The sequence below is a fragment of the Panthera leo genome, chromosome B3, assembly GCF_018350215.1.
Source record: "Panthera leo isolate Ple1 chromosome B3, P.leo_Ple1_pat1.1, whole genome shotgun sequence".
Classification (NCBI taxonomy): domain Eukaryota; kingdom Metazoa; phylum Chordata; class Mammalia; order Carnivora; family Felidae; genus Panthera; species Panthera leo.
Window position 1 is genome coordinate 87081547 of NC_056684.1, and position 14769 is coordinate 87096315.

General features: G+C 36.8%; 1 protein-coding gene across 1 annotated transcript in view; it reads right to left on the reverse strand.

Moving 5' to 3' along the window:
* The window catches only part of LOC122222633, a 54736-nt gene extending 40964 nt beyond the window's left edge, over positions 1–13772 (reverse strand). The window contains exon 1 of the mRNA XM_042943203.1: positions 13746–13772. The gene's annotated coding sequence lies outside the window, so the exon portion shown is untranslated. The remainder of the gene's footprint in view (positions 1–13745) is intronic.
* Positions 13773–14769: the final 997 nt, after the last annotated feature.

Sequence of the window (14769 nt, forward strand, 5' to 3'; positions counted from 1 at the left end):
ACAAATACATTTGGGTTTTTTTGTTTTTGTTTTTTTTTTTTTTTTTTTTGGTATCCAGAACAGTTCATACATAGTTTTAAAGCTTAAGGAAGAAAAACATTTCCAAGTCATTGGTTGTCCAGGATTACAAAGTTATCCCACCCACTCTGAGGTAGTAGGATTGGTTTGGGGAATATTTTTTCCCACATTCCTATTAAAATGTATTTCATTGATTTGACTCATTGTTTTGTGAATCATTCAGAATATCAAATAATTCTAATAATAGCTAACATTTACTTAGTGTCAGGCAGTTTTAAGCAATTTATGGATGTTTACTCATTTAGTCCTCACTAGGGTGATTTTACCTGGTACCATCAAGGTGAGTTTTTTTAACTCTGACAACTAATTGGACTTTGACAGTCATGACTTCTTGCTATGATGATCAGAAGTGAGGCAAAACTGAGAAACAAAGCTCATCTGTCAAGTCAGGAGGGCAGAACATATCCAGCCTTAAGCCTTGAAGACTCAGCGAGGCTGAGTAATTAAGATACTTGAAGATGACAGATGACTTCTATTGAACTTGGTCTTATCAGCAAGAGTAATACTTATTCTAAAGGCTGTGATATTGGTCTTGATGCAGGGATTTTATATATGGTATATGCATGAAAATTTAAACTGTAGATATTTTAGTAACTAAACATGTATTCATGTTTTATTCCAATATATTGTTTCTTAAAAATCTTTTTATAAAATATGCTTAAGAAGGCTTTTATAAAAAAAACACTGCCCAGAGGGCAGTCATTGGTCTCACCCTACTAAGTATTCTTTGCTTGGATACAATAATATTGCAATAAAAGAATTAATTCCTATTATACTGGGATTCTAATAAATCAATGGATTTGTAGCTAGTTTGCCTTTTGGAGGGAGTGGGTGACATCCAGAACATTTTTGAAGAATCCCTATGCTTTAGGTATTTTCTAGGAAAACACAGATTTAATCAGTGAGTCTTCTCTCCTAAAATCTAAAAATCACAGTTAATCCAGTACTGTTATCCATGGATAGAGGAAACTTGCCAGTTGGTGCCTCAGTATCAGGCACCTTCCTTCCTCGTGGTATTTATTTTATGCCATATAACGTCTTAGCCCCGTAGGGGTTACATGCACCACAGCTTAAAGAATATCTTCCCATATGGCAGAAGTGATTGCCTTTAATTAAAAATTTGTCTTAAAAGAACTATCCTTTCAGATTGGACTGAGGTCATCAATGACTTTTCCACTTTTTACATAACTAAGGATACACTGCCAAATGTCTCCTGTTCCCATTCTTCTTAAAAGTACATTCTGAAACGCAGAGGAAAAGATAGAGTGTCTGTAGCAGATTCACAGGCTTCCAAAACGTTCCGTGTCATCCACTCAAAGGCCAGATTTATGGGGAGAAATTCTCATTTATAGCTAGCCTTCCCCATTGCTGACAACTGTACTCACTCACAACTTTCACAGTGGCCGTTCAGAGGTTAGTGGTAAAACAATAACAGCGTGCTGCCACCCCAGGACCATGCTCTTATGAGGGTAGAGAGGTGTTCTCTCTGAGCTCAAGGGGTGGGCAGTGTCTATCCTCCTGGGGTTTGTAGCAGCCCTTCTCATACCAGCAGCAGTCAGCAGTATGATGGTCAGATGGAATGCATTTTTAAAAATGTTCTAATATATGAGAATATAGTTGGATTGAAGATATTTTAAATTTATCCAATGAGAATTTGTTTAGTTTAATTTTTGTTCTTGTTAGGATCAACCATAATTAAATGGTATAAAACCACCTCAAGCTAATTTATTTTTCTAAGCCCTTTAAATGAACTTCACAAGCAAATAGCTTTCTATTTTAAGTAAACCATGTAATGCCTTTGCTTTATCACAGATCATAAGAAATAGAAACAAATTTTACTGGTGCAACATAATATCAGAAAATCACAACTAAAACAGGAGAGAAAAAAATGTCTTCTTCACTCTTTCCAACACTATAAGTCATAAAATAAGCTAGGAAAAGTACAGATATATAAAAACACAAGTTACCTAAGCAGTGAATTTAACTTAGTAAATGCCTTTCTACAGTGCCTCTAAAGCATTAGCTTTTAGAAAAGTCATTTTTCATGGTTATCATTCTAAGTGCTTAGAGTAGCAATACAGCACTTAATTGAAAAATGTATGGTCTTCATCTTAAGCAGACAAAGCTTAATATGGACATAATGAACCAAGGTATACATGGGATGAAATTATAGTAGGAGATTCAAACAGAAGCAGGTGTGCAGAGAATAGTGTTTAATTTTTCTGCAGATAGCACTGTCTCTTGAAGTAAAATTCTCTATCCCTGATGCTCTTAATGTCTCTAAATCAGTCTGAACAAAACTGTTTGCTGCAGTACTGAAAAATAAAAAAGGAAATAACCCATCTGTAAGGAATACATTAGAGTTTATTCACATGTTGGAATACTATATGGTAGCTAAAATATATCAGTGTAGATAAATTTCAAAAACATAAGTGAAGTAAAAAAAATCAATAAAATTTAAAAAGAGACACATATAGAATACTATATGTAAAGCACACAGCAATAGTATGTATTATTTCAGTATGCCAACACAAATAGAAAAAGTATTAACATATATATGGGGGGGGTGTCTGGGTGGCTCAGTGAGTGAAGTGTCTGACTCTTGATGTCAGCTCAGGTCATGATTTCACTATTCCTGGGATTTAGCCCTTTGTCAGGCTCTGTGCTGGCAGCACGGAGCCTAATTGGGATTCTCTCTTTCCCTCACTTTCTGCTCCTTCCCTGTTTATGCGTGTGCTCGCTCTCTCTCAAAATAAATAAATAAACATTTTAAAAAATTAAAGATATAAGGTGCCTGAGTGACTCAGTTGGTTAAGTGGGCAACTCTTGATTTCAGCTCAGGTCATGATCTCACAGTTGTTGAGTTCAAGCCCCACATTGGGCTCCACACTGACAATGCAGAGCCTGCTTGGGATTCTCTCTCCTTCCCTTTCTCTCTGTCCCTCCTTACCTCTCTCTCTCTCTGTGTCTCTCTCTCTCTCAAAATAAATAAAATTAAAGAAAATTTAAAAATATACATGGGAATGACACCCCAACTTCTAAATAGTGATTATCTCCTCAGGGGAACTAAAATAGATGAAAAAATTAGATTTAGGTGTACCTATAAACATTTATTTTGAGAGAGATCATATGAAAATATAAAAACAGTTAAAATTTGTTAAATTTGGGAAACAAATGGATGGATATCATTTTATTAGTCTGAAATATTTTATTAAACATTAAACAGAAAAAGAAATTAAATGCCTTCACATATATTTTATATATATAATCATAAAATCATTCCAGGCCTATTAGGACTGGAATCAAGTTGTATCTTGTTAGTATATTAACCATGTAGCTGTAACAGTATAAAGTATATATATTCTTTCATTTCTCCCTTTCCAACCAAAGGAATGCAATTCTCAGCTTTCTCATATCATTGTCCCTGAGGAAAAAACTACTATCAAACACAATTACCTTAGCTTAGACCATTTGTGATGTTCTCAACCCCATCTAAAAAAGTAGGGAGCAAATTCATGGTGAATATTGGATTTTCCCAGTGCCTAAATTTTATTAGAATTCAACCTAATAATTCTTAGCACAAACATCATGAATTGTACCTACATGGTCTGAAATAAATTTTTTTAGAAGATGCTTAACTTTCAACCAGGAAAAACTTAAATATCACAAAAATATGATAAATGATTATAGCATCTTAATATGGGAAAGTTCACAATTAAATTTGTCTTAACAAAAGAGTTTTAAACAAAGCCATGTATCAATGTAAGCATTTATATTGGGGAGGTTATAGCTTCTTCAACAGAATGATCAACTATAACAATATTGAAAATTAGATTCATGTACATAATGGCAAAATGGTCATTATCATACTAAGAAAAAAGTATATTTTGTAAGAAAATCAAACATATCATATCCATGTTATATTAAAAGATACAATGTTAAAATTCATACATTTAAAATGGGAACAGGTGTGCCTGGGTGGCTCAGTCAGTTAAGTGTCTGACTTCAGCTCAGGTCATGATCTCACAGTTTGTGAGCTGGAACCCCACATCAGGCTCTCTGTGCTGACAGCTCAGATCATGGAGCCTGCTTCAGATTCTATGTGTGTCTCTCTCTCTGCCCCTCCCCAACTTGTGCGTGTGCTCTCTCTCTCTCAAAAATAAATAAACATTAAAAAAATGGTTTAAATAAATAAAACGGGAAGAGATGCAGCCATTGTTTCACAGGATTTGGTAAACCCTGCAGAAAAAAAATTGTTCTGGGAATAATACTAAAGCATAATTTGCTTATCATGGTCATTCTAAGACAAATCTGTTTCCAAACAAATGATACAAGAGTCATGACTTATGAAGAGTCTACGATCTTTGGAATTCAAGCTTTCCTGGACAATCTATAGGGAACAGAAAGATCAGAGGGGGAAAATGGGATGGATTATTGTTTCATTTTTAGTTCTGAGTAAGAAAGATTTGTAAGAAAAATTGGACATGAACCCATAAGCACCTGATTGCATTACTTGAACCTACAGAATATACTAAATGCTTGAAAGCTACAAACATATTAATGGCTTTCCATTTATTTGTACCATTTTTGAAAATTTTAGTGGAATAAAGAAAGCTCAGAAACAAACAGAACAAACTATGTTCAGATGCAGCCTTGTGGAGGTGTTAAATAGTGAAATTCCTGAGGAAACTCAACCATGTGTTCTGTGCCTTATCAGCTCTGCATAAATAATGCAGCCTGTCTGCCAAATTAAGAATCTCATAATAGGTTGTTCAGATGGTGTTATTAGCGAGAGACTTGGATTGGGCTGTGCTCTCCTGAAGGAAATGGGGAGATGACATTGGTGGATAAGGAAACTGCACATTATTGGCAAGAACACAAAATTAAAAATGACAGAATAAGTGTGAGATAGGAAAGCAGGAGATGAAAGGATTTAGAGAGACAAAAAGGATTCTCTTAATTAAATGTGATTAAGCATCTGTTATTTTTTTAAAAAAAGGAAATCAGAGTAGTATCGGGACACATTTTTCGGACTTTTGTGATTAAGGAGCTAGCTTCTACCACTCCATTTTTTTAAAACTTTCATTTTTGGTGGATGAATACAAAAGTAGGTCTCAGACATGAGTAATTTTAGCCTAGAAGCTATAAGAAATAGAGAATTTTGGAACAAAGTTTGTAAAGTTAGTCAGTGGACCTTCTGTAAGTAATAACAGCATATAGTTTTATTAAATGTTGAAGGACTCCCCTCTATTTTCTTAAAGAAAAATACATAACCCTTTATAAAGATAAGGTCCTTGCAGAATAAATCATTCTAAATAGCCAATTAATTAATGCCCAAAAGACAGAATACTACCTCAATCTGCAGGGAAACCCCAAAGATTTTTTCAAATTAAGGCATCTGTAAAATGCTGCACTTTAAAAATTACATTTTTGTAGCAGCAACTGTATTTTGATACTCTTAGTGTTATAATTCACTACACTCCTCTTCAAGGGTTTGCTTTAAATTGATCACTTAGGTTTCCTATATCACTGACATTATAGAATAATTAATTCAAACAATACGTATTGAACAATCAATGTGTACAAGATACTGTGATAGATGTGAGGGTGAAAAATAAAAAGAAGTTTACAGCTCAGCCCTTGCTTTTAAGAAGCATAACATCTAATAAGGGATATTCAGGGAATGTGTAATCAGGGAAGACTTTATGGAGAAGGTAGAGCTTAAACTGGACCTTGAAGTATTCTTCACATTTTAAGAGCCACAGCTAGAAGAAAAAGAGTAAGCAAGCAAGTCTAAGAAGAATCAGCTATTTCAGGCCAGCAAAACAATGGTTCCTGCCTGCCCACATAAAAGGAGGAAACTTAATACTAAAAATGAATTTATAGCTAAGAGATATGTATGAATTAATTAAACCAAGATACTTGAAATAAGAACTGCAGCAATTTCTAAAATAAATGAGCAGCTCATAACCTGAGAACTTCAGACCCCTAGAGGGATCATTGAATTATTGCAAGAAATCCATGAATGGAATGTGAGCCCAAGCAATAGCGTTAATAAGTTATATCACCTACAAATACAAACCACCCTTTTTCAAAAACTATGGTGAGTGCTAAAGAATATACTCAATAGTGCTATTGCATTTTCTCAGTTACATTAAAAGAATACTGAAATTTCATATCGTTTAATTGTTTTATTCAGATTAAAGAAATTATATGCATTACAGTATATTGCCGTTTTTATCTGCATACATAGTTGATATACTATGAGTATATTTTTATGTAAACAGATATCCAACTTACAAATCATTTCAAAACAAGGAGCACTACTTTGTTCTATTCTATAAACGTTTCCTTATTATTGAAAATTTAAATTGTCCCAATATTTTATTATTTTTTAATTAACTAATTAATTTTTTAAATTTACATCCAAGTTAGCATCTAGTGCAACAGTGATTTCAGGAGTAGATTTCTTAATGCCCTTTACCCATTTAGCCCATCCCCTCTCCCACAACCCCTCCAGCAATCCTCTGTTTGTTCTTCATATTTAAGAGTCTCTTATGTTTTGTCCCCCTCCATGTTTTTACATTATTCTTGCTTCCCTTCCCATGCGTTCATCTGTTTTGTATCTTAAAGTCCTCATATGAGTGAAGTCATATGGTATTTGTCTTTCTCCGACTAATTTTGTTTAGCATAATACCCTCCAGTTCCATCCACGTAGTTGCAAATGGCAAGATTTCATTCTTTTTGATTGCCGAGTAATACTCCATTGTATATATATACCACATCTTCTTTATCCATTCATCCATCAATGGACATTTGGGCTCTTTCCATACTTTGGGTATTGTCGATAGCACTGCTATAAACATTGGGGTGCCTGTGTCCCTTCCAAACAGCACATCTGTATCCCTTGGATAAATATCTAGTGGTGCTATTGCTGGGTCTTGGGTAGTTCTATTTTTAGTTTTTTGAGGAACCTCCATACTGTTTTCCAGAGTGGCTGCACCAGTTTGCATTCCCACCAGCAGTGCAAAAGAGATCCTCTTTCTCCACATCCTCACTGACATCTGTTGTTATCTGAGTAGTTAATGTTAGCCATTCTGACAGGTGTGAGGTGATATCTCATTGTGGTTTTGATTTGTATTTCCCTGATGATGAGTGATATTGAGCATTTTTTCAAGTGTCAGTTGGCCATTTGGATGTCTTCTTTGGAGAAGTGTCTATTCATGTCTTTTGCCCATGTCTTCACTGGATTATTTGTTTTTTGGGTGTTGAGTTTGATAAGTTCTTTGTAGATTTTGAATACTAATCCTTTATCTGACATGTCGTTTGCAAAAATCTTCTCCCATTCTGCCGGTTGCCTTTTAGTTTTGTTAATTGTTTCCTTCTCTGTGCAGAAGCTTTTTATTTTGATGAGGTCCCAATAGTTTATTTTTGCTTTTGTTTCCCTTACCTCCAGAGACATGTTGAGTAAGAAGTTGCTGTGGCTAAGGTCAAAGAGGTTTTTTCCTGCTTTCTCCTCAAGGATTTGGATGGCTTCCTGTCTTACATTTAGGTCTTTCATCCATTTTGAGTTTATTTTTGTGTGCAGTGTAAGAAAGAGGTCCAGTTTCATTTTTCTGCATGTCTCTGTCCAGTTTTCCTAACACCATTGCTGAAGAGACTGTCTTTATTCCATTGGATATTCTTTCCTGCTTTGTCAAAGGTTAGTTGGCCATACGTTTATGGGTCCATTTCTGGGTTTTCTATTCTGTTCCATTGATCTGAGTGTCTGTTTTTGTGCCAGTATCATACTGTCTTGATGATTATAGCTTTGTAATGTCTTGAAGTCCAGGATTGTGATGCCTCTAGCTTTGGTTTTCTCTTTCAAGGTCATTTTGGCTATTTGGGGTGTTTTCTGGTTCCATACAAATTTTAGGATTGTTTTTTCTAGCTCTGTGAAGAATGCTGGTGTTATTTTGATAGGGATTGCCCAACATTTTATTATTATAAACCCCATTAGAAACATTTTTCCCATGGTTAAATATTACATACACCCTTAATTATTTTTCAGGATAAATTCCTACATATAAAGTTGTTGAGTCAAAAAGTATATACTTCTAAAAATTTCAATATATCCTGCTAAATTGCCTTCTCAAAGATTCTTTCATTTATATGTTTCTTCCACAGGCCATAAGACCACTAGTTTTTCTGCTATTAGGAAACAATATTATATTTTTAAAAGGTCAAAAAGTCAAAGTAATAGTCAAAAAGATTAGAAATTTCCAAGCTACGACTAAATGGCATGTGCAGTACACAGAGAATCAAAACATATTAAGTGTCTGTGCATGTGTCTCAGATCAAAAGACTCACTATAGCTAATGAGAACGGTGTACAGTGTTTCCCATCATTAACCACCCATAGGCTTTTCCTAAGAGATACTCTTTTGAAAGCCCTTTTCTTGGTAGCCTCAAAGAATTACAACACAAGCTTGCACTGGAAAAGGAATCCATGCAGTTTAAAATACTCTAGTCTCCTAATATGCAACATGTGAGAAAGACTCTTTCCCTTGAGGATCTCGTTACTTCAACAGGAGCTATATCTACAGAAGGGAAAGAGAACAGTAAAAATGTGGTCTCTGACAATGTGGTCCAGAAAGAAGGGAGCAACAGAATCAGAATTTTTATCAGTTTGGGGAACTTAGAAAAAGTGCCTTCTAAACACACATTCACTGTTTTCTTTGCATGACAGAAAGAAAGAAAAAAGATTTGTTGGATCTGATTATACTGATTAAAAATCCAAAAGCTTTATCTATGATTTCTTTATGTGATGTCTTTCCATTTGGAAAGTATCCTTTGAAAGAAAATGTAGGGCTCAGGAGCCTGTAGGAGTAATTTCTATTAATTACACTCTGAGGTCCGTGACTACCCACACATTTCAATGACGTACACTTATGCCTATTAGATGAAAATAAGAAATGTCCCTTCAGAGAGATAGAAATGATGAAATACATAGGCAAAGGAGAAATTGAGATTTTAAAACTCGAAGTCCTTCAGAATACTTAAGTGCTGTATTTAATTCTGCACCTAGGTCCTCTTCCCTCACTTGGTTATTGATTCTTTTTTTCCTCAAATATCAGGTCATCCTCTTATCTTGATGCTGCCTTGTTATTTAGAGCTCCAGTTTACCCTACTGATTCACAATGTGTAATTCCTTCAGTATCTGTTGTTTTGTTCAACACCAGAGAGAGAAAGCTAAGAATTCTAGGCAAGAATCCAAAGTTACTGTTCAAATAAGCTTCCAAATACACTGATCATGGAAAAGGGTTTGCTTTTCTGGACCATCATTGAAATCTATCAAGCAAATCAGGAGAGCAAGGGAATGGGACTGAGGTCCCAGGAAAAAGAGGCAAACTAGTTAAAATTCAGGGTGTGTTATCTGGGCTTGAAAAGAACAGAGCCACTGAAGGGATTTATGGGAATTCAAAATACAGTGAGATGTAGGAAAGAAAAATATCAATAAAACTTCTTAAAATGAAATAATCTAGACAGATAATAGAAGTTGCTGCCCTAAAATACTAGTTACCAATAAATATGACCTAAAACATAAACACTCATTGATCAAAAGTTTTCCTCAGAATGAAGCTGATGCCAGACTCTTTCATTAGAGATGCTGACAATTGAGCTCTATTGGGAAACTGGGAGGAAAAACATACTGGTTTTTTTCCTACAAAACTTAAGAAACATTGCAAAGATTTCACAGAGAATTTCCACATGCCCTTTACCTATTTTATTCTGTTGTTATCATCTTATGTTCCCACAGTACATTTTTTAAATCTAAGAAAACATTGGCATATTGCAATTAATTAAGTTTGATATTTTATCCAGATTTCTCTAGTTTCCCCCCAATAGTCCTTTTTATTTTCCAGGATTACATCCAGGATATCACATTGTACTTAGTCATAATGCTTCCTTAGGCTCCTCTTGGTTATGATGGTTTCTCCGAATTTCCTTGTCCTTGCTGACCTTGATAGTTTTGAGGAACTTTTTGGTTTTTCTTTATTTTTGTTTTTGTTTTTCTGAATGTCCTTAATTTGAATTTGTCTGTTTTTTTCTCATGGTTAGGCCAAGAACAGGGTTTTTATGGAAAAAACCCACAGAGGTAAGGTGCATATTTAGAACACTCACTTACTTTTTAAAGATAAAATTAACAGATTGCCCTCAAGACTTTTGAAACATTTTTGTTATGATTCCACCTCCTAGTTAATTCAGTCCATCATAATAAAATGACATCAGCAAGGATGCTGTGACCATGACCTTTTCCATCAAGAATTTCTAGAATCTTGCAGTCGTGACTTTTCCTCAGCAGTGACATTCCCTTTCTCTGAAGGAAAAATTTATTGATGCCATTCAGTGTATGAGTCCTAACAGCTACAGGAGTACAACTGGAAGAAATACAAATCAATAACGACCACATGATACAACAGATACCAGCCTGGTTGCCCTCCCAGCACCCATTCTCAGCCTACTTTCATCTTGCCCACCTTCTACTTTAAGGTCGAAAAGGCCAACTTTCCCAGCTTCTTTTGCATGGGATTGAAGACTTGACTAGAGATGAGAGCTAGTCTGTCGGGGTGTTCTGAGAACAAAACGCTTCCTCCTTGCTAAAGGAAGGAGGGCATGGCAGGAAAACTCTTTTCTCACCTGTTCGGATGTGGGTGTGCCAAGATGAGATGCTAGGGAATGTTTCAGCCTTGAGGCAACAGCCCAAAGGATAAAAAGCCAAATGCTGAAAATGGAAGAACAGAGGACGGGAACAGCCTGACTTGTAGAAGACATCACTGAGCCACTCAATCAACCCTGGATTGGTTAAGGGAACCGTTGACATCCCTGCCATTCATCAGTTTGCAGATCAATGTATCCTTACTGATACACATGGCAATATTTGACATTTCTCAAGATAACTCAGAGCGGAGAAGTTGGTGACCCATAGACATGTTTTGTCTACACACTTAAAAATGTGGTGACCCTCTCTTTAAAATTGGTTGACTTCACAGGAAAACAAAAAGTTCCTCAGTTCCTTTAAAAAGTCAGCAAACCCGATTTAAAAAAAATTTTTTAAAGAAAAGGAGCACCTGGGTGGCTCAGTCAGTGAAGCATCTGACTTCAGCTCAGGTCATGATCTCACAGTTCATGAGTTCAAGCCTTGGGCCAGGCTCTGTGCTGACAGCTCAGAGCCTGGAGACTGCTTCGGATTCTGTATTTCCTTCTCTCTCTGCCTCTCCCCACCTCACAGTCTCTGTCTCTCCCAAAAATAAACATTAAGACATCTTTTTAAAAAATCAGCAAACTTGGCAACCTGGCCCACAGGACTATGAGCCAACAGTCACCTGGAACTGGATAGCGGCTGCCACTTTTAGATGGAAACTGTGCTCTGCACTTTAGTTCACCATAGTCCCCACGTGTGCAGCTTCATGCATTTATATTATCTGTCTGGTTCCTGTACACATATGTGAAAAACTCTTAGTAGTTGAGTTTTATTTAAGGCAAGTATCCTTTTGGTTGCCCCTTTTAATTTTTGTTTATAGTTTTGCATAACAGAATGGTCCTTAAATTTGGAAAAATACACTCAATGAAAATCATAGCAATATGGCGCTGACAAACTTTGCAATCCCTTTGTGGTACCACATCTCTTCCTCTCCTCCTCTTCTCCTCTTCTCCTCCCTACGCACTGGCCTCTCACAGAGCTGCTGAGGGAAAATGAATTGGTCCCAACTAATATATCCCAGGTGTTTTATTTACAGCTTCTATAGTCAGTCAGGAAAAGATTTAAACCTTTCATATATCCATTCACCCTCCATAGAAACTCACCTGACTGATTTACACTTCTCTTTGGATGGAACCTCGCAAATCTTTTATCAGTGCCATGTTTGGAGCTCACAGTTCAAGGTTCCTAACTAAGGAAGTGCAACCCATGCCCCATTAAAACATGCTCCAATGCTGTATGCATATACATGAACTGTGAATTACAACTCTTTGCAGGGGCATTTCCTACAGCTATAAACAACAACAACAACAACAACAACAAAAACTGTCAGAGAGGAAACCTCTTTCCAATGAAATGTACTGGGCCATTTAATGATATTTGTATGATTGGAACGGTAAATATGATAAGTCAGTATAGATAAGGCAACTCGATAGGGGAAAGGCAAAAATTTATTACTGCTTCTGTAGAGGATAAACATGAAACTTCTCTGGAGAGAAATTTCTTAGACTTGCCTCAAGATTTTAAAGCCATCTTTGAGGTCATCCCCTGCCCTTAGTAGTAGCCTTACTGTAGTAAATCCAGAAGCAAATATGTACCTTCATGTGTCACCCAAAGAAGTGACAAAAACAATGCCATGGGAAACACAGAAATCTGTGCCTCAACAAATACTCTGCAGGTGATAGAACCTGAGGCATGTGACCCCCAAACCCCATTCAAATGGGCAGTACCAGTCACCTTTATGTAGCCTCACATTCCCAGGCTCACATGTAGTGTAGAATACATGTAACAGGTCTCTAAGCTCACCTGTTTTTCTGATGAGAAATTTTTATCATTTATAACCATCTGATGTTCAGTGCATTACAAGAAATAGGAATGCATATAGGCAGGACTTTCACACAAAATGGTCTTTTCAGTGTATCTGTTCTTCATTATTTTAACAATGACTTCCATAGAACATGTTGGTTAATTATTTTCTCTCAAATGTCAGCATCCTATGTTTCCAAAAACTATAATTTTAATATTTTTTAACTACTAATATTTCAAAAACATAATTTCCTATTTTTATTACAGATACTTTTCAGAAGGGTCCCATATTTCATTACAGTGTTTGTGTAGAAATCACAGCATATGACAGGTTGCCCTGAAGGAGGTCATAAGTTTCCAGAAGAATAATGTCATAATAGGAAGGAGAATATGCCATCTAATAAATCAAAGTAATAAAGAAAATTCATAGTGGTCAAAACAACAAAAATACAACTAGATGCTCACTTTAATGGTAAAATTGTATTTCCAGTCATATTAAATGGCATGAAAATAAGATGTAATAGTTATATCTATATATGAAAATTATACAAAGGCCCTCAGTATATCTGTATTTATATCTGCCCATGTATATGTAACTAAACAAACCATATCATAAAACTGACCGAAAACTAATGTAATGCCTACAGTAAATATTAATACTTTTGTTTGGCTTCTCAGCATTTAGATGAGGTTTGGAAGGGAGAAGGGAGCCAAGATGGCAGAACAGCGTGGAACTCTTTTGTGTCTTGCGCCCATGAAATACAGCCAGACCAACACTAAACCATCCTGCACACCTAGAAAACTGATCTGAGGATTAACACAACAACCTGCACAACCTGAACCATAGAATTCAGCAGGTACATGGCACAGAGAGGTGAACTTGGGGAGCTAAAAGCTGCAGAGGGTAGGGAGATGCTTTTGCAGGCCAAGAGAGGACAGAGACGGTGGGGAGAACACAAGAAAAGCACCCCTCCCCAAAAGCAGCTGGAGAGAAAGTGGAAAATTGGAAACAGCCGTAGGGACTGAACTAAAGAAGGGAGAAAGGAGAAAGGAGAGGGTTTAAATTACATTAAGACTGTAAACGAGGGGAGTGCAAAGTCTGCAACTCCACAGTTCAATACCTGGAGGTGCTCTGGTGGGAAGGGCGAATCCCCAGGAGCAGAGTGGGGTCTGGGAGGTTCTCAGGCCACACAGGGAGAAGCGGTTCCACTGCTGGAAGGACATTTGGTAGAAGCTGTGAGGCAACCTGGGTCCAGCAGACCGCAGAGAACAACCACATTTGCTGGTGCTGGAACAAGGTCATCAAAGGTGAAGCCTGGTGCCAGATGTGTGTTGTGATTTTCCATAATCCCTGAAACGCTGCTGCTCCACTATCTCGTGAACTTTTTCTGGGGTGGGCTGGCACCTGGCTGCAGTCTCTGGACATTGGCAGCAGCACAGTCCTGTGAACTTTCCTAGGTGCAGCCGGCATTTGGCCATTGCTTGGTGAGACTCTCCCGCAGAGGGGCAAAACGGGTCAAAGCCGCAGTCCTTCAGAAGTAAGAGACCAGGGAAAACAGCTGCATCTGAGACAAAACTTGAGAGAGAGGTACTGCCTGGGGCTTGGTCACAGACAGTGCAAAATCAGGAGTGGATGAAAGCTGAAGACAAAAGGTGTGCGATTGCTGATCTCAGAGAACAGAGTTCTCATACTAGAGACTGGGTAGCTGGGTGACACCATTTTCACCGCTCCCACACATGCGCATGGGCACCTAAAAGCACCACAACACTCCACCCCAGTAGGCTAGCAGCGCCATCTAGTGGAGAACAAAGCCGTTACACTGAGCCCCGCCCAAATGGGCCAACCTCGCTCTTCAAGAACAGAAGTCTCACTGCCTGCTTAGTTTATGGATTATAAAGCGCTTCATAGTCTGAGTTCTAGGGGGAAAACAAAGTAATTTCAGTCGTATTTCAGTCTGTTAGCAGGTCCAGCTATTCAATTTTCATTCTTTCTTTTTTTCCTTTTTGTTTTTTCTTTCTTTCTATTTCTTTTCTTTTCCTTGAATACAGAAAGAGAAAAATTCATTTTTATTTCTAATTTTTATTAAAAATATTTTTCTTTAATTTTTTTACTATATTTTTTACTTTTGTGTAATTTTATTCAAA